Genomic DNA, 21,136 nt, shown 5'->3' with positions numbered 1-21,136 from the left:
TGTTAGATGGCGCTGTAAACAATGATTAGCGATTATATTTTGGGATGGAGCAGTCACATGTGGAACACTATAGCTATTATGATATTCAAGCTGGATGAATGGATGGAAATTAACATGTCATTTAAGGTGACTCTAAACTAGCACACGACCTCACATCGGGCCCCGAATAAAAGCAGCAAGGTCCCACCGAGATTTGAACTCGGATCACTGGATTCAGAGCCCAGAGTGCTAACCATTACACCATGGAACCTTGACACCACAAAAACTAAACGTAATGATTAGCCATTGCTGAGTAAATTAAACAAAAAAGAAAAATAAACACAACTTCAGACTTTACTTTTACATCTCAACTTATTTAAACTACATGATTGATATAATTGACTGAAATCAATAGAAAAAATTGAGGTAATTTAGAAGTTTTAAACACTAAATAAAAGTAATTTTAGTTAAACATTGCCACCCGAGTATCAAAATCACAACAAAACGTTCCACTGTTGGAAAATGGCACTAAGTAAAAAATGACTTGCCACTTTTTTTGTTCTAATTTGGCATAGAGCAGTCATATGTGAAACACTATTTATTCTCTACTCAGCATTGATAACAGTGTTTTTACCTAAATAAAGCCAGGTTCCACCGAGATTTGAACTTGGATCACTGGATTCAGAAGCCACAGTGCTAACCATTACACCATGGAAGCACAAAAGATAAACAATTCAGCACAAAGGTTAATAATTACACCATTAACTCCACATGTTTAACGTAGTGTTTATGGTATTTAAGCTGGATGAATAGATGGTAGTTAACATGTCAGATATCCCAAGTTGCAAAAACTCATTTCAGGGCAAAAAAAAGCTAAAACCCTCTCCCACACAGCAAAGGATATGGGTGATAACCACATTTTTTGGAGCTGCTAACTGAACTGTGTACTAAAAGAAATTTAGACCGTGTAGAATAAAAGTATTAGGAAAGTATGAGGTTAAAAACATCAGCTTTTATTTATGCTTAAAAGAAAACTACATGAACCTCAGTCATCTCACACGAAGATCTGTTCTGCTCAACAACAGTAAAGCTCTCCATCTTTTCTGTGCGGCAGGTCCATAACTGAAGGGCTGTCAGTGTAGAATCGTGTTTGTGCGTACATGCCCTGTGCTTGCACCCCGGCTGGTTAGCTCAGTTGGTTTGAACGTGGTGCTAATAACGCCAAGGGCGTTGGTTAAAGCCCTGTGCGAGCCACACCCACTTTAGGACTTAAACTAACAAACAAGTGCTCTTCCTCTAACTAGCAGTTCCTATTGAGCGGGCCTTCAAACGTTGTCTCTGACAAGTGTGAGTTATTTTTAATGCCCCTCTCATTCAGGTCAGAAACATGTGATTATTGCAATTTGCCAAACTTAATTACCCTGCTGTAAAAGTTAGCAAGTCATGTGACCCATGTGTACCGTCCAATGAAACAGCTGTGCGCGTGTCTCTGTGGTGCAATCGGTTAGCGCGTTTGGCTGTTAACCGAAAGGTTGGTGTTTTGAGCCCACCCAGGGACGAGTGTCTTTTATTGCACAACCATGTCTTTTAATGAAACGGATATGAGACACAACAACAACGTGTAGTCCAACAGAAATATTGGAAATGAGCAACTGAAAAACATCCAGTAAACAACAGTCCTACAAGCACAAATATCCACCTGATAAGTCACCGGAGACTGGCTGTCCAAAGTGGAAGAATGACCTTTTGGTTTCTGTAGACATTAAATGAAGATACTAACCCAACTTGGGGCTCGAACCCACGACCCTGAGATTAAGAGTCTCATGCTCTACCGACTGAGCTAGCCGGGCTTAAGCAGTGCATCAGGACAGACAGCTCATCGGTCAGACCATCAGAGAGATGTAGGTTTAATTCACTAACATCACGACCAGATTAAGAACTAATTCACAGTTTACAAACAAACTAAGTTCAAAATAATCAACAGAAACAGAAACAGACTTAGGCTGTGTCCGAAATCGCATACTTACTGAGTACGTACTAGATTGGAGGAAGTATGCACCACTCGGCCGGTAAAGAAGTACGTACTTTCAGTACAGAAGTGTGCAGTATGCACACAACACCCGTACGTACTACGTCCGCCATCTTACCAACGTCAAGTGACCATAGTTACAGACCGCATGCTCATTTCAAGCTCCACTCGCCAAAATTTTGGGTATTTTTCGTCTTTATTTGCGCCACTTACTGATTAATCTATAGTCATGTATCCCGACTCCACAGTGAGACGGCAGAGAGTAGTAAATCACAGAAGAGAACTAAGAAAGTTATTGATTTTTTTACCTCAGAGATAATGTAAGTACTGCTAACCTCTTTAGCAACAGTATACTACATTACCATGATTAGACTACTACAATGAAAATCATCTGTGCACGACATTGTGCACAAAATGAGTAGGGCTGTCAGAGGGCTCGTCAGGAGGATCATCACCCTACCAACTGGTGATGAACTACAGTGTGTAGGAGCTGGGTTTGCCCACTTGGCCGGATCCGAATGTTTTAGAGTGGCAGTTGGTGCTACTGATGGGTGCCACATTCGAATAAAACCTTCGTCTGCCAACGCACAGTGCTACCTAAACAGGAAGCTGTTCCACTCAATTCAGCTTCAAGCCATCTGTGACCACCTGGGGAAGTTCTGAGACATTTTTGTTGGTTATCCTGGGTCGATTCATGATGCAAGGGCACTAAAGAACAGCCCTGTGTATAAAGAGGGCTTATACCCACCTGCAGGACGATACATTTTTGGGGATGGGGGTTATCCCTGCATTAATACACCCATCCGGCTCCTGACCCCCTATCGAGAGCCTGTGCAGAACCATTGAGGTGAGCCCTGTCTTCGCCCCGGAGGTTGTTGCATGCTGTGCGGTGCTCCACAACCTCTGTATCACTCATGGAGACATCATTGAGCCAGAATTAACAAAGGTGCATGTTGACCAACCAGAGCCAAGACATTACATCAGGTGAAGATGGAAGAAAGCATCTGGCTGCAGCTGTCTCAGCACCACAGCACAGCATATAAGCTCTTTATGAGCATGATTATATTTAGAAAAATGTTTTGTTAACAGTTCTTGATTGTCTCTTGACATTAACAGTTTATGCATTAATTAAAAGTAAAACTTGAATATTTTTTTAATTACAATTTCAAATTTTTAATTTTTTTCTATTTTTATTTAAGGTTAAATGAAAAAGAAAATCCTTTATTTCCATTATTTGCCAACACATTTTGTTTCTCACAACATACAATAATACTACAACACTTTTTTATTTTCAACTATTTATTTTTTCATTAGAATCTGTAGGATTTTAATAAACCTTTACTCTCTCACTCTTGCCTCCCTATCTCTCCTTTCCTCCCTCATTCTTGCTTCCTGGTCTCTCCTCTCTCTCTCTCGCGTCTCTCGCTCTCGCTTTTCCTCTCTCTGATGTGTCTCTTCTTTCCTCCCTCTCCTCAGCCTCTCTCCATCTTCTCTCCTCGTTCTCTGCTGCTTCTATCCCCCTCTCATTTTCCCTTTCTTCCATCTCCCTCAGATACTCAACTAAATCTTTCTCCCCTCGTCTCTTTTTGGCTGGGGTTTCCATGCTTCTCGAGGATGGTGAAGCTTCAGCAGCATCCTGGCCAGATGAGGAAATAAGGGTCGCTGGGCTAATTGATGGTCTCCCACCTATTGCCTCATCCATATCCACGTACCATTTCCAGGATGCTGCTGTTGCTTCACCACCCTCTGTACTTACCCCAGTAGGTGGACACTTCAGTTCCTACAAGATTCAAAGACACAGTACAAGGACCTTAACTTGTATTATAAATCTTTTCTGATATTTTTACTGAAGATCTTACCAACAAACGAAGCTTACTTTGTATTTTTGTTTGAGGTTCTCCCACTTTTTCTTTACATAAGTGGGAGTCACCTTCCCCTGCATTTGGTTCTCCAACACAAAGCCTCTACAATATAATGCACATAACAGTTATTAATGTATATAGCATACACTGCTTCAAAAAAAGTTTAGTCATTAAAAGTTTTTAATGCTTTGAAAAAGTTAGCAAAACTTAAATACTAAAACTTGTTTTCATACCACCCTTTGTAATTAATATTATGCATAAGATGTAACACAAATTTTGTTATGTCAAACAAACAGTCACTTACTCAAACCCTCGAACCGCTGCATTCCGTTTTCCAGTGAAGAGAGCCTGGTTGGCCAATCTCCACCGGATAAGATTTTTAGTGTCTTCATCAGACCCTGCAATATCAAACATTAGTTTTAAAAGGTATTTCTAATGTGACTGTGTAGCAACATTACAACAATCATGAATGTTTAGCCTCAACAACCCCAAAGCTAGATATATCTACCTTCCTAAAGATAGTGTAGGATAGCCCATCACTAGCATTACAGATAAAATTAAATGAATCTATAGATAGATCATTTATTACAGCAGCTCAATATATATTAATGCAAAGTATTATAGTAAGCAAGTATTAAAGTATGCAAGTATTCAAATTTGCAAGTATTAAAATACAGAAGTATTAAGTACACATGTAATATTGTACAACACTATGTAGTTAAATACATTGAATAAAGAAAGTAGTACAACCCCTGGCAAAAATTATGGAATCACCACTCTTGGAAGATGTTCTTTCAATTGTTTAATTTTGTAGAAAAAAAATAAATCACAGACATGCCACAAAACTATCATTTCTCAAACTGTCAACCCTCTGGCATTAAGAAACAATAAAAAAAGAAACAAATATAATAGTTGTGGTCAGTCACAAATGCTTTTTTTTAGATCAAGTAGAGGAAAAAATATGGAATCACTCAAATCTGAGGAAAAAATTATGGAATCATTAGAAAACACTGCACCATTATTACTTTGTTGCACCACCTCTGGCTTTTATAATGGTTTAAACTCTCTGAGGCATGGAGTTAACTAATGACAAACAGTATTCTTCATCAATCTGCCTTCAACTGTCTCTTGCTGTTGCCAGATCAGCTTTGCAGGTTGGAACCTTGTCATTGACCATTTTCAAATGGATTGAGATCCGGACTATTTGCAGGCCATGCCATTGACATTATATGTTTTCTTGAAGGAAAGTTTTCACATCCTTTGCCCTATGGCAAGATGCATTATCATCTTGAAAAATGAAGTCATCATCACCAAACATCCTTTCAACTGATGGAATAAGAAAAGCGTCCAAAATTTCAATGTGGACTTTGGCATTTATTGAAGACCATCTCCCCTGTGCCTTTACCCGACATGCAGGCCCATATCATCAACAACTGTGGAAATTAACATGTTTTCTTTAGGCAGTTATCTTCATAAATTTAATTGGACAGACACCAAACAAAAGTTCCAGCATCATCACCTTGCCCAATGCAGATTCGCGATTAATCACTGAAGATCACTTTTATCCAGTCACCCACAGTCCACAATTGCTTTTCTTTAGCCTACTTTAACCTTGTTCTTTTCTTTTTAGGTGTTAATGATGGCTTTTGTTTGGCTTTTCTGTATGTAAATCCCATTTCTTTTAGGTGATTTCTTACAGTTCAGTCACAGACATTGACTCCACTTTCCGGCCACTTGTTTCTCATTTGTTTTGTTGTGCATTTTCTGTTTTCAAGACATATTGCTTTAAGTTTTCTATCTTGATGCTTTGATGTCTTACTTTGTCTACCAGTGTGCTTCCCTTTTACAACCTTCCCATTTTGTTTGTACTTGGTCCAGATTTTAAACACAGCTTACTGGGAACAACCAACATCTTTTGCGACATTCCACAATGATTTATCTTCTTGAAGGAGTTTTATAATCCTCTCATTTGTTTCAACTGACATATCTTGTGTTGGAACCATGATTCATGACAATCTGCTTTGTGCAACAGCTCTCCGAGGTGTAAGCACTCTTTTTAAACTGAAGAATAATTAGCAAATCTAATCTGCTGCAGATGTTTTGTTTTTAAACTGCAAATTACAGAGTGATTCCATAATTTTTTCCTCAGATTTGAGTGATTCCATATTTTTTTCCTCTACTTGATCTAAAAAAAGCAATTGTGACTGACCACAACTATTATATTTGTTTCTTTTTTTTTTATTGTTTCTTAATGCCAGAAGGTTGACATTTTGAAAAATGATAGTTTTGTGGCATGTCTGTAATTTATTTTTTTTCTACAAAATTAAACAATTGACAGAACATCTTCCAAGAGCGGTGATTCCATAATTTTTGCCAGGGGTTGTATATCGCTTTTATTGTCCTACCAGAATGACAACATTTGAAGCCCAGGTCAATAGGACCTGCTAGTTAGAGAAGACTCACTTGTTTGTTAGTTTAAGTTCAAAAGTGGGTGTGGCCCGTATGGGGATCGAACCCACGACCTTGGCGTTATTAGCGCCACGCTCTAACCAACTGAGCTAACCGGCCTATGTACAAGGTCAGGGTGTGGTGCACTTAAGGGAACAACATAAAAGAAAAATAGAATGCCATCTGTTTACTCTGTAATCGATTGGTGAGCCTGCGCATCGATCAGTGCGAGGGCTGAGGGGAGGGAAAACTAGAGGGCACCCGCAGCACCTGTATCATTATAAAGTGATGCGGCTGTGAACAGTACTCGAAGTGTCCTGTGTCTTTTTCCTTTTTATAATTTTCTATAATCCCCTCTCTCAGGGGCGTAACAAGATCATATACCCACATACCCAATTCTACACTGACCGCCCTTCAGTTATGGAGCTGCCACACAGAAACGATGGAGAGCTTTACTGTTGTTGAGCAGAACAGATCTTCGTGTGAGATGACTGAGGTTCATGTATTTTTCTTTTAAGAATAAATAAAAGCTGATGCTTTTAACCTCATACTTTCCTAATACTTTTATTCTACATGCTCTAAATTTCTTTTAGTCTTCTGCCATGTGCAGTGCAAGAATTCACTAAATTACACAGCAGTTCTCTTTTTATTTATTTATTTTTGCCATTGACAAAATTGATTGTAACCATTTATAAAGATTATGCCACGTTCATTAGGTGAAATGAAGCCAGAATTAAAGATGGCAGAAGAACAGGGTGGTATTCTTACTTTCAGTGATTAAATTACTCAGGTTAGAAAGTCCTGATACACAGCACATGCTCACCTGACTCTCTCTCAAACATGCTAACTTCAATCAATAAAGCCGGTGTGGCCTGTACAGGGATCGAACCCGCGACCGTGGCATTATTAGCACCACGCTCTAACCAACTGAGCTAACCGGCCAGTTAATCTGTTCACTCTTTAGATCTTTGTACATAATTCTACACTAACTCCATTCAACCAGCTACATGGCAGCACAAAAACCATTTGAGATTCTGCACAGAAATTAGCAGCTCCTAACTGAATTTGTTTGTTATTGCACCAGAAATACAGCAGTTTCATGTTATTTTAATGATCTGAGATCTCAGTCTTACTTCAGACATCACTGTTGTTAGGTTTTTAACATAACATCATTATTAAACATAAATTCAATATGGGAAGTTTTACGGCACTTTCCAAGTTTCACGACATCCAGGCCGCATGGTCTATTGTTCAAAATGGCGCCGTGACCCGGATCCCCCCCCTGACTCATACCGAAGGGGGGAGGCGGAGCCCGGGGCTTTTTAGCACATTTCATTGGCTCCAACAGCAGCGGCGGAGGAGGAGCCTAGACTAGTTTAAAAAAGGATGGCGGGCTCAGGTCTTGCTTCTTGCTTTTGTGGTGGTGTGTCTAGACTGCAGGAGAAAAGAGCGCTGATCAGCTTAGCTCTGGCATATATTCACAGATCATTTTTACACTTAATAAAGTGTTTTTTAGAGTACTTTCTGGACTTCCCGACTGCTTTCTTCAGGACCTCGTGAACCAAAAGATTCATCCTAACAAATGGTAGCAGAGGATGGTTCGTAGAGGTCTGAGAATTGCATCAGAATTAATTCAGCTGACTGAGCTAAAGACCGGAGATTCTGAGGATATTTTGTACTCGATGCAAGGCGCGCCTACAAGGTAAACAGATGTTCTCTGAATATATTAGATGCATTTATTATTTAGCGTATTGAGTATGAAATTGAATCTCAGAGTCCGTAAGTGTCTGATTAAATTACTAAAGTATCATTAGATAGTTTAAAACTGTGAATATATGCCGAAGCTAAAAATGTATGTTTCCTGATTGCTGAGTTTGAATCAGACCGAGCAAAATAAACGGTAAAGGGCTGTTCGGCAGAGGCTTCACCCGGAACACCATTGGAGCGAAACGTGTCTGTCTGTTTCAAAAGCAGGGGCGCGTGATTCGAATGATCTAAGTTTTAACGAGTCTGGGACTGGGTTAATTCTATAGATCTAGTATAATTCGAGCGTTGTAAAACCTAGGATCTGGCTGCTCAAAGAGCGGGATTCTAGGAATGAGCGAGCGTTGGAAATCTATTACCTGGCAGTTCAAAGAACGGGGTTCTATGATTTGAACGTGGAAATCTTAGGAGTCTGGCTGTTCAAAGGACGGGATTCTATGAAAAAGATTGTCCTAAAATTCGGACTTGACTGTTGTCTGTGTTTTCTGTCTGTCCGCCATTTTGGCTCTTGGGAACGCAGCGTGTTTTCTGTCTGTCCGCCATTTTGGCTCTGAGTTGCGCAGCGTGGTTTCTTTTGTTCGGCGGCCATTTTGGACCAGAGAGCGCAGCGTGGTTTTCTGTCTGTCCGCCATTTTGGCTCTGAATGGGCAACGTGTTTCTGTCCGTCGGCCATTTTGGCTCTATGTGCGCGGCTTGCCGTATCTCTTGTCCATCGGCTATCTTTGTCTTTGTACGCCTGGATTGGGTAAGTGCTGCAGTTAATTTTATAATCAACTTTATTTTTATAATCTTAAGATAACTGTGAGTTAAGACAAGTATTTGTTATGGTACCTTAATAAGTGTGTTTTAATGTGGGTAGGGGAGTCAAGTCTTTTGTCTCGGTTCCTTTTGAAGAGCCGCGTATTTACATGGCGACTCCCTGAAGAGTCGATTCCTTTGTTTCGGTTAGAAGAGCCGGTTCATAGATTCGAATCATTTTGCGACACATCGCTAGTGGTTATACAGTTTGAAAAAGTTTTATGTCATTTGAAATGACGCATTACACATCCCTAACTGTTTTAAGTGTTGCATCAACATGTTTCTTTTATTGCATTTGAGTTAAGGACAACGTTTCTTCTATTGCATTTGAATTAAAAACTACTGTTGAGGTTTGTATCCATACTGTTTACATTACACAGAGGAGACCCCCTGCTGTTTACTCGGTGAGTACGTTTTAAAATGAGTTACTTTCTAGATTTTTAGAGTAGTAACTTTACTTGTAATTAAGTAAAGATTCATTAAAGTAATGGTACTTCTACTTGAATACAATTTTTGGTACTCTTTCCACCTCTGATTAGGACATATGGTAATATATTAGATTATATATTGTCAAAGCTTATGTTTATTTGAGAGTGATGTCGTGTTTTTCTCTGTATACAAATGCTGAATACTAGTAAAAGGTAAAAGCTAATATGTTACTGTTTCTAAAATATTGTGACCTACAACAACCGAAATACTCTGACCCTTTCTATTTGGATGTTTCTGAAAAGAATGGCATTATCAATGCAGTTCTTTTTCAGAAAAGGGGGAAGTGGAGAGATGTACCCTTGTACCATAGCTCAAACAGCACATTTGGTCATGTCATCCTCTTATTGTCAATACAAGTCATGGTGTGACTGCATTTTTGATTTCCACACGACAACATGCGGGCTCCGCGGAGGGGGAACCTTCTTGCTGTGACAGTGTGCGACGGTGCTACCCACTGAACCACCGTGTCGCCCAACTAATAAGGTTAAAAACAAAAGGAATAGGAAAAATGCATTGAAAAAAAAAAAAAAAGAAAAAATCAAAGCTCGGGTCTCAGGAGATTAAATATAATTGCTTACACGGATTCTGGTAAGATTCAATTTCATTGGTAATATTTTTTGGAAATTGTTAATTGGCAATTGTTAATATTTGATGCTTGTGTTGTATCCGATGAATCTTTTCTAGCTAATTGATCAGGTCAACTCACTCATTTTATATTATATAGTTTATTGAAGAAGTTAGATTGGTTCAATGTGGTGCAGTAAACCTTGTGGCAATACTATGCATGATCATAGATGAGTGCAGTTTAAAGATTGAGGGAACAGTGAAGAAAATAACTTGGTAGGTGAGAAGTATCGAATAGTCTAGTAGACAGTTAACTAAGTGGAACTATTTAAGTAGAGGTTAATGTGATTCAAGAAAGCCAAAGTGGATCAAAGCGCTGGTGATGATGAGCATGAGGGATTGGCTGACTAGGAGCAGGAGATAGTCATGTGAGAGTCTGTTGGATTGTGGGAAATGGAGTCTGTATTGTTAGAAGCAGGAGGTGTGTCAGTACCAGTGACCAAAAGTTGGGGTAAAAATCTGAAGGAATAAATAATATAAGTCAGGGGTTTGTGGGACTGATGGAAGTTGATATAGCAGAGCTGTTGTTATTTTAAGTATGGCAGAGTAAATAATAAATAGTGGATTGGTGATTTTGTATTGGGAAAAATGTGATTTAGAAAATCTGAAGGCTCTCTAGCATGCGGCGATGATGAAGTAGAATAAGTGTAGAAAATGTTAGATGTAATGTGTATGCACCTTCTGCTCTGATCAGTTTGAACTGTTTGAAGTGGAATTTTATATAGCAGGAAGGGTTAATGCAGTATGAGAGACAAATAATGAAGTAATTGTTTGTTTCCAGGGGATCACTGTCGATTGCCCTGAAGTATATGTTTGTTTCCATAGGACCATTGTCGGTCGCTGTGAAGTATATGTTTGTTTCCAGGGGATCACTGTCGATTGCCCTGAAGTATATGTTTGTTTCCATAGGGCCATTGTCGGTCGCGGTGAAGTAATTGTTTGTTTCCAGGGGATCACTGTCGATTGCCCTGAAGTATATGTTTGTTTCCATAGGGCCATTGTCGGTCGCGGTGAAGTAATTGTTTGTTTCCAGGGGATCACTGTCGATTGCCCTGAAGTATATGTTTGTTTCCATAGGGCCATTGTCGGTCGCGGTGAAGTAATTGTTTGTTTCCAGTAGACACTGTTGTTGTACTGAGGTTTATGTTCTTTTGTCTGAGTTGTGCCAGCGAATGTTAAAAGAATACTCGTATTCTTCAACTAGGCAGGAATCTTCTGTTCTAGGGTGTGTCTCGTTAAAACCTATCAGTTTGTCTTTTTCTTAATACGTGTTACAGGTTTTGCTCGAAAGGTTGTTTAAAGCGGTCTAAAATGTCTAATTTAACACATAGAGAATTGAAACAAGTAATTGTTAAGCGACTGGTGGAAACCTCCTCTGTCAAAGAGAAGGCGAAAACAGGCGCACAAGTTGAGGAACTGAGTTGGACAGAGGTTGGTCTCTATCCACTGGAAACTAAAGCCCCACCTGGCTCTGAACAACGTATTAAAAATTTTCTAAATTTATCTAAAACATAAAGTTGACAAATGTAAATGGGAATTATACAGGCAGCCAGCTGAATGCACAAAATTCAGTAGGGCGGATTTAGTATGGTTGTATGGAGATATGAGAATCCGGCGAAGATTGCATGGGAATTGGTCTGGTGAGTGTGTGTTGGTCTTTCTGATTATGCCTTTTAGAATTTACAAGCAACACGGAGTGGAGGATGCCGCGGACGTCCTGACCAATCACCACAACCATCGAAGAGACACCCGAGAGGTCAAACCTGGCGGATCCTTTGACAAGACCGTGTGGATTGATGGTATAGGGGTCCCAAGGGGGGTCCCAGATGAATTTAAGGCTGGGAACCAGATTGCTGCAGGGTTTGAAAGTGCACTCTTTTGGTGGGTAACTATCAATAAGAATGTAGACTGGGTAAACTATCTCTATTACAATCAGCAGAGATTTGTTAATTTCAGTGTTCAGGCCATTGAGGGACTGAGAGACCAGCTAGACCAGACTTCACTTATGACCTTACAGAATAGAATGGCATTAGACATGTTGTTAGCAGAGAAAGGTGGAGTTTGCCAGATTGTGGGCTCATCGTGTTGCACCTTCGTCCCCAATAATACTGCACCCGATGGTAGTGTGACACGAGCTTTGGAAGGATTAAGGGCTTTGTCACGAGAATATCCCTGAATTTTCCTTCCAAACAATGAATGGGTGTCTGTCCCTAAACCACTAAATGAACTGCCAAAGGCAGCTCACTTGCGGCCCTGACGCTAACCTTCCTTACTCGCCGGCGCCACATTGGTGTCACAAGTGGGATCGTGGTGTTTGGGTGGCTCTGATGGTTTGGTGAGCCAATATGCCCGGTCTGTCTGAGTGCGCTAGCCCAGGTGGCTGTAGGGGCAGGGTGCCCGGTCCAGCAGTGGGTGGAAGAGCGACTCGGCAGTGTAATGGGGTGCGGTCCGGACATGGAGCCACCCAGTGGACGCTGGTGAGTGGGTCACCGGGACGGTTGACCATTAGGGAGGGGGCAGTGTAGCGTCGCTACTGGGGGCCGGCACAGGCTTTACCCAGAAAGCCTTGCGGCAGTGGTGTCTAAGCTCACCGTGGCCGTGTATCCCGTTGTTGGGAGTGGGGTGGCTGCGGTGAGGGCTGGGTAAGTAGCTTATATGTTTGTCTGTTGTATGATTGTATGTGTGTATGAATGGGTTAAGTGGCTAGAAGGGATGTTTGGGCCATGGAAGGAAGTTATTACGAGTTTGGTGATGTCAGTATGTGTAGGATTGGTAATCTTAGGGATATGTTGTTGTTGTGGTATCCCGTGCATCAGGGAATTAATAGAAAAATTTGTGATAGAAGTAGTGTGTAGAGGAAGCAGAGGGGGGCAGGATCCACCAGTTATCCAGATGGTGTTGGCTGATTTGTCGAGATATCAGGTAGATGATGATGAGGAGGATACCCTTGAAGGTGGGCCGGGAGACCCACTTCGAGCAGTATAAGTGCTACTAACTCTGCTTAATTAAAGGTAAAACCGACCAGACAAGACGAGGAGAGAGGACCAGCACTACTGATCACACACCGTGATGAAGGAAGGAGACTTGGAAGGACTGACAGAGGCAGACACTGAGGGGACTGGAAGACCCACTCCAAGGGACAGAAGTGCCACTAACTGGACCTGCCTACAGGGAACAAACCACAGCAGAAAGCCTGACAAAACCAACTATGCGGAAGACGAGTCCAGAGAAGCCACCGGAACAAGAAGAAGAGAAAGGATTTGGTTAGACTAGGAGGGAAAAACATAAACATATAGTTCACAGACACGCAGATCATCTTTGAGAACACTAGTTAAGTACAACACACATAGTTTAGCTACAAAACGCAAGGGGTTAGTTCAGGATTGTTTACAATGTATATATGTTTGATACTCTGCTATTTTTAGGAAGGATATTCTCTGTGTTACATCGTTTAAATGTTTGTGCTGCTGTGGAAACAGGTAAGACCGACAGGGGAGAATCCATAAGACATTAGGAGTCTTGCAGAGACACAGGAGCTATGGGCCCCTTCTGAATATCTGCAGCTCCGTCTGGTGGAGGACAACCTGAACGGACTTCCTGTAGAAGCCACGCACCCATTGTTTTTTTTTTATTTTTTTTTTTCTCGTTTTTGATTTCCTATTTTTAAATTGCTTTATTTTGTTTTCCTATTCTTATTTTATTTACTATTTTTGTTTGTTTGTTTGGTTTAAGGGTAGGAGCTGTTGCGATAGGTACGGTTCCTTTAGTTTAACTGGTAGCCTTTTATTTTTTAGATACCTTTTATTGTAAAAATTCAGCCCAGTGGCCATGTAAGTCAGAAGGGGTTAAATTGGGGGTTGCTGACGGCTATCCTATCTCCTGGAATCTAGAGACACCTAACCTATAGTTAAAAGTTAATGTGAAAGCATTAAGATGCTTTCAAGGGGAGTTTGTTAGGTTTTTAACATAACATCATTATTAAACATAAATTCAATATGGGAAGTTTTACGGCACTTTCCAAGTTTTACGACATCCAGGCCGCATGGTCTATTGTTCAAAATGGCGCCGTGACCCGGATCCCCCCCCTGACTCATACCGAAGGGGGGAGGCGGAGCCCGGGGCTTTTTAGCACATTTCATTGGCTCCAACAGCAGCGGCGGAGGAGGAGCCTAGACTAGTTTAAAAAAGGATGGCGGGCTCAGGTCTTGCTTCTTGCTTTTGTGGTGGTGTGTCTAGACTGCAGGAGAGAAGAGCGCTGATCAGCTTAGCTCTGGCATATATTCACAGATCATTTTTACACTTAATAAAGTGTTTTTTAGAGTACTTTCTGGACTTCTCGACTGCTTTCTTCAGGACCTCGTGAACCAAAAGATTCATCCTAACACTGTCTAGTCATTTCTTATGATCAGACTTTCTTAATACACATCTAAGAGGTTTTGTGGGTTCTTATATGTGTGTTCTATCTAAACTATACTGTATTGTGGTACATTCATTCAGCCTTCCACAGTTTAGACCCGCCCACTTAACCACCAATTTGCCTCGACAGTGAGCCTGTATAGAGAGATATTAGATTTTTTGTGTGTACCGTACAATGAAACAGCTGTGCTGTTAGCTGTGCACGTGTCTCTGTGGCGCAATCGGTTAGCGCGTTCGGCTGTTAACCGAAAGGTTGGTGGTTCAAGCCCACCCAGGGACGAGTGTCTTTTATTGCACAACCATGTCTGATGATCAGACAATTAAACCTCAGTGTATATTATCTGGAAACAGATGCTCTTCATGTAGAAATATGCTTTACATTTGCTTGATGGTAATAACTCTTAGTGAAGTCTTAATGAACAATTAAAACATGAATTCAGGTTTAGTTCAATTGGGGAAAAATATTAACAGTAGCTCGACTTCCTAAAACCCAGAATCTACACGTACAAATCCTACATTCATTCCACAAAGTTCACAAACATGATTTAATGAGTGAAAACTTGATGTTTTGAGCCCCTCTGGTGTGCAGGCTGGTACTGTGTATCAGAACTACTTACTGCGTGCAGGACCTGAGTCGTATCTGCTCCAGTCGCTGGTTGGCGACATTAAGCTCAGTCAAGAACTTTAAGAAATATATAGTTTAGATAGTTCACACATATAAGAACCCACAAAACCTTTTTGATGTGTATTATTAAAGTCCGTTTCAGCTGCTTGAATGGAGTTAGTGTAGAATTATGTACAAAGATTTAAAGCAACTAGACGAACTGGCTGGTTAGCTCAGTTGGTTAGAGTGTGGTGCTAATAATGCCAAGGTTGTGGGTTCGATCCCCGTACGGGCCACACCCACTTTTGGACTTAAACTAACAAACAAAAGATCCTTCTCTAACTAGCAGGTCCTATTGACCTGGACTTCAAACGTTGTCTCTGACAAGTGTGAGATCTTTTTAATTCCCCTCTCATTCAAGTCACACTGTAAAAAATGAGGTGTTGAAATTACTTAAAAAAATTAAGGCAATAGTTTGCATGGATCTTTCTATGTTGGGAGAACTTAAAAAAATGAGTCCTTCATTTTGACTTTATTTAGTTGTATTTATTACAAATCCCGAGTAGATTCAACTTAAAAATCAACTCAAAATATTTAAGTTGACTCAACGTAGTGATTTTAGTTATACTGTGATAATTTATTTAAGTATATTTTAAGTGGCTTAGATAGGTTCCATTTACTTAATAGAACAGGAAGTTAATTCAACTCAAAAAGATCCATGCAAACTATTGCCTTAATTTTTTTAAGCAATTTCAACACCTTATTTTTTACAGTATACTTAACAATTTAAGTTGTTCTAACATTAAATTGTATTTCTGTTCTACTTAAAACTGTATATGTAACCTTTTGTATTAATTATATGACAGTTCAGTTAAAGAAAATGAAAGGCACCTTTGGAAATTCCATGTTTTGTTATGCAACAACAAATTAAAGCATCTGCTTTGGCAACCAGCTGCCTCACTTTTCTAAGTTTTCTGAACTTCAGGCATTCGTACTTATTTTCTTTAGTTTCCCCATAAGTTCACTTAAAAGAATATTTTAAGTTAAATCAACCTTTTTCCAAAGTACAATCAAATAGTAATTGTAATTTTGTCCAACTTTAAATAGTGATTTGAGTGAACTAACAACCTAACTTAGCAAAGCAAGTTGCACAACAGCTTGGGCTGCTGAAGTTGAGAAAACTCAAAAAGGTGAGGCAGCTGGTTGCCTTACATTTTCAAGTCAGCTTAACCTTTAGATTTTTAAGGTTGACTAAACATTTACTTTAAGTTTACTAAACTGTGTTTTTTTTTTTTTAAAGTAAAAAAAATCAGTTACTAAATGTTTTTTTACAGGCAAAAGTTTTTTTACATATCTGAACTGGCAGTTGGTAGCTCAGTGGTTAAGGTACTGGTCTAGTATTCAGTGGGATGCTGGTTCAAGCCCCACCACCACTAAGTTACCACTGTTGGGGCCCTGGGCAAGGCCCTTAAACCTCAATTGCTTGCATTGTATTCAGCCACAATTGTAAGTCTCTTTGAGTAAAAACATCTGCAAAATGACAAAAATGTAAATGAATATGTTACGCTCTTAACAAGTAGCTATGAAAGAAATTTAAGACAATTTTATTAAAATTTTTATTTGACTTTCACAACAGACATTTATTTTAAGCCATAAACCTGTACCATGCCAGCAAAAGTTGATTAGCATCAATAAACAAACTGGATTTCCAGGTAAGCAGAGTCAGGATACAAACACAGCAATGGCCAGGAGCGCCCTTGGTAATGACACAATCTGTAATGTTTCTGTAGTACTTCTGGACTGGGATTGCATTGCATATTAATCTGCAATAAAAAACACAAACGATTTTAAATTAATATATTTACATTTAAACAATATGATGATTTAGCTCTCATTTAATAATCAATTAAGACAAGCACAGTAAATCACCTAAAGTTGAAGTATGTAAGCAAAATTCCAATAAATTGACAATAAGCATATTCATGTTTAAAAGTTTGCAACTATAGCTAACTATGAATACCATGAATAAAGCCCTACCTAATTCACAGCCATGAAAATCACATCAAATAAGCCGCTTACTTACAATCATACCGCATCATAATTAAGTGTAACAGACTGTTTTGTAATGTGCTGTACCACAGACAAGGTTAGCTTATTAAGCTAACACGGTTAGCCCCCGGCCATTCAAACAAATGGGCATCATAACCCGCTAGCATATCAGCTAACATCGCTCTCTGTGTACCAAAAATGGTTAAATTGTCACCGACAAGCCCAAATTTGCAAATAGATTACACTTGTACACCTTTATATAAATTAACAATTTGAAAAGAACTCGCACTCGTCTGCCATACAATATTTGAAATTTTGGTTGAGAAAATACGTGAAACTAAAATGCTAGTAATTCCACTCGTTATTCAGTCAGTTTATAGTTTATGCATTTGTTAAGTTTTAAACATAACTTGTATTATGTTGAATAGCTGAATACCTACCTCAGGGCAGGTCAGGGCAAAATCCAAAACTTCAGCGTCGTCCTCGTCCGTTACAACTCAACTCGGAGAAGTGCGCATGTGCAGTCACAGAACATAGAGCTTCTGATGCTCTTCTCCTCTTTGCTTTGTTCAGACAACTCAGATATTTTAGTTGGCTCAACTCAAAATTGGTGTGATGTTGTACTAAAGCAAAAATAATGTGTTGAAAAAGTTTACAATTTTAAGTTTGTCTAAAATAATGTATTTTTAGGTTGCCCAAACTCAAGATATTATATTATGTTTAATTTACTAATGTGCTGAATCATTTTTTAGAGTGTAGAAAGTGGGACATTACCATTTTTAATATAAGAGCCAGTATTACTGGCTCACTTAGTTTGCCAGTGGTGCCATGTCTTTGCCAGATGTGTTTTGGGACATGTGGGCCATATAAGCATTTCCTATATGTGGGCCACTTTTGGCTCATATGCTGTTTGCCGATGCCGGCAGTGAGCCGGCAGTGCCGTAACGTTGCCAGAAGTGGCCCACATCCGTATGCTATCTGGGCAATATGCTCTAGTTCACATTCCCCCTAGGCTAATTTGAGAAACACAACTCTTTTCCTAATTTCCCTTGCAGGTCTTATTTACCACATTAATGCTGTGCTTCCACACCAGCACATTTCCTCTACATAGGGATGGCAGCTTAGAGGTACTGCATGTCGTGCCTGTATGAGCTCCAGAGTGTCACAATCCCTTGAAATATTCAGGTACTTAGTCAGACTCAATCACAAGCCCATTTTAAACTTCACCCAGCTGACTGAGCAAAGGTACAGGAGTTAGATGAATTTTGGATTGGACTTTCTATTGGCTTGCATGACATGATAGAGCTTGTTAACCGAGTGTTTAATGTCTTTTGGAGCCAACCGGTTCAGAGAGCCAGTTCTTAACAGCTACCACAGAAGACTATGCAAGTGTGCTGTTAAATCTGCAATCCCTCACTTGACAGAGGCTAGAGATTCCTGCTCCTGGTTCTGCTTCTCTTTTTGCAAAGACTCTCGTACCTGTTGGAGGTTTACAGTGGTGTATAGTACCGAAGTAATAATACTTCGTTACAGTACTTAAGTAGTTTTTTGGAGTATCTGTACTTTACTGGAGTATAAAAAAATTCTGCAACTTTCACTTTTACTCCACTACATTTCCGAACCACAAATAAAACGTTTCACTACATTAGCTTGTAATCAATTCAGTGCAGACATGATGTGTCCCATCATTTTTAAAAACTCACCTACAGACAAATATTTCCTCAGATTACTTCTGTATTACACTGTGTGATAAAGGCGTGTTCCCAGACTAAAGGGCACTCTTTATGGGTAATGTAGGGCGAATGGTTGAAAGCACTGAAAAGAATTAGCAGGAGCACAGAAGTTGTTCTTTTTCCCCGTCACCTTCATTTTTGGCCACAACAATCAAAATATTTACAAGCGCGCTATGAAAAAAAAAATAGAAAACTCAACCTCTACCACCAGAGGAAACAGACTTGTGACTGCAAAGTCACTTAAGTCACATTCATTGATGTTTACAAGTCACAGGCCTAGCATAGCTTTTAGCCCTTCTCCAGAAAAAAGAACCCCCTACACCTTTTCCAGAGCTGTATTTAAACAGGTAGCTCCTCCCCTGGATCATACCATACCTCATACAGGTAAAGACAAAATATATATTAAAAAAAATATCTAGTTCACAGAGCATCAAATATGGCAAAATGTTACAAACAATACTCAAACCCATTCAGTAACAACATTTCCAATATTTACAGCATATGCTTATCTAACATTTCTTCTCTTTTACAGGTTCTTCACCCCTCCCCTTCTACAGAGGATGGACTCACCCAGGTAAGTAAAGCTAAGGAGTTTTCCCAATAGTACTCTTTTAGGACCCCACTGGTGAGTGTGAGCAGTGCCAGAATACAACAGGTGAGTGTTTACACTACAGCAGTCCATGTTGGTAATGTGTCAGGGTACCTTACATGATAACACACTGACAGAGGAAACATTCATGGTGCTGAGGAACATGCACGTCTTTAACCCTTTAATGGTCTCAACAAGAACTCAACTTTCAAAATTTTATGGAGGATTTTTCAGCTGCTGCTTCAGGTTGACACATAAGTTAGAAATGGTGTTTTCTTAAAGTAAGAATACCAATGTTTTTTACGTTTAACACACACCAATCAGGGAGTAGATACAGCCCAAAAAAGATTATTTAAATACAGTTTATTTTACCCAGCTATTTAGATTATACTAATGGTTGAACAGATCATTAAAGGGTTAAAAGTGCCACATGTTTAGTTAAACTTGCTTGAGTTTTGCTTTTAAATTAATTCTGCCAAAATTCAGTTGTTTTAGGTTATTGGGATATATACAGTATCTATAACTTGAATGTACTACCCAAATAAAAAAAATGGAACAGTATAGAAAATGCAAATAAACTAGATGCAGTGTTTTTTACATTTACATCGACTCTTATTCCATCTTTTATGAACCCAAAATATTTCGTGTTTTGTCTGGTCAACTTCATTCTTAACATACACATACATGCATTTTAAGCTACAACACATTCTAAAAAAAGTTGGAACGGGGTAATTTAGTCCTCATAATAAGGTTAAAAAACAACTAAATAATGACGTGATTTCAAATAGGTGATGTGAACAGCTGATTATAATCACAAATTGGCACAGATCATGTTCAGATGGAAGGAAGAAAAAAGCTTGTTAAGGTGGTTTACAGGCTTAAAAGAACAATCTTATATTTTTCTAAATGACCGCTTCAGTTTATACTAACAGCATTTACTTTTACTTCTACTTTTAATACTTTAAGTTCATTTAATATCTAATTACTTTTAATACTTAAGTACATTAAACATCAGATACTTTTAGACTTTTACTCAAGTAATATTTTGAAAGGTGACTTTTACTTCTATCTAAGTAAATTTCTGGTAAGATACTTGTACTTTTACTCGTGTGTGGCCTTCAGGTACTTTATACACCACTGGAGGTTTATCCTGGGAAGCACAAGTCGGGGATGTAGCTCAGTGGTAGAGCGCATGCCCCAGCATCTCCATTCAGAACCTTTTAATTAGGGACCATGTCTTGCCTAGCGGTCTTATTCTCTACAATAGAGCTATAGAGCCACAACAATCCTCCCATGTCAGAAAAGGGGATGTAGCTCAGTGGTAGAGCGCATGCTTTGCATGTATGAGGTCCAGGGTTCAATCCCCTGCATCTCCAGCTTGTTGTTTCACTCACTTGAAACAAACTTCATAGCTTTAAGAATTAGCACTTTCAAGCACACATTCCAGTGCTTACTCGTGCACAGGGACATTTTTCAGTGTGTGACCTTTCTTTGCTGTGCTGCCATGGCCTTGGGCTAAGGCGTCGCTCTAGGAAACCAAAGCTCACGGCTCATTCCCAGAGTGTGTCTTATTCGTGCTTTGTTTTTAAAGTCACAGACAAAACGCTCCTTGAAACAAACACTTGGCCGTTAAAGACCCAATCACAAGTGTTTTCTTTTGTAAACTTCACCTGGCTAAAAAGATCAACGGCTATAGGACAGCACAAGAGAACTTACCTAACACATCAAAGCTGTAATTCCACAGCAGCATCT

The 21,136-nt window shown here is 39.5% G+C and overlaps 4 non-coding genes across 4 annotated transcripts; 2 read left to right on the top strand and 2 right to left on the bottom strand.

Annotated features, from left to right (window-relative positions):
• Positions 1–178: 178 nt before the first annotated feature.
• On the bottom strand, positions 179–250 carry trnaq-cug (transfer RNA glutamine (anticodon CUG)). The gene has a single exon. It is a non-coding gene; the product is annotated as a tRNA-Gln (tRNA).
• Positions 251–6,364: 6,114 nt separating this feature from the next.
• On the bottom strand, positions 6,365–6,438 carry trnai-aau (transfer RNA isoleucine (anticodon AAU)). Its single transcript has one exon. It is a non-coding gene; the product is annotated as a tRNA-Ile (tRNA).
• An 8,177-nt stretch (positions 6,439–14,615) lies between these two features.
• Positions 14,616–14,689, top strand: trnan-guu (transfer RNA asparagine (anticodon GUU)). The gene has a single exon. It is a non-coding gene; the product is annotated as a tRNA-Asn (tRNA).
• Positions 14,690–20,688: 5,999 nt separating this feature from the next.
• Positions 20,689–20,760, top strand: trnaa-ugc (transfer RNA alanine (anticodon UGC)). Its single transcript has one exon. It is a non-coding gene; the product is annotated as a tRNA-Ala (tRNA).
• Positions 20,761–21,136: the final 376 nt, after the last annotated feature.

The sequence above is a fragment of the Trichomycterus rosablanca genome, chromosome 14, assembly GCF_030014385.1.
Source record: "Trichomycterus rosablanca isolate fTriRos1 chromosome 14, fTriRos1.hap1, whole genome shotgun sequence".
Lineage (NCBI taxonomy): Eukaryota > Metazoa > Chordata > Actinopteri > Siluriformes > Trichomycteridae > Trichomycterus > Trichomycterus rosablanca.
This window is presented reverse-complemented; position numbering and strand designations above follow the sequence as displayed.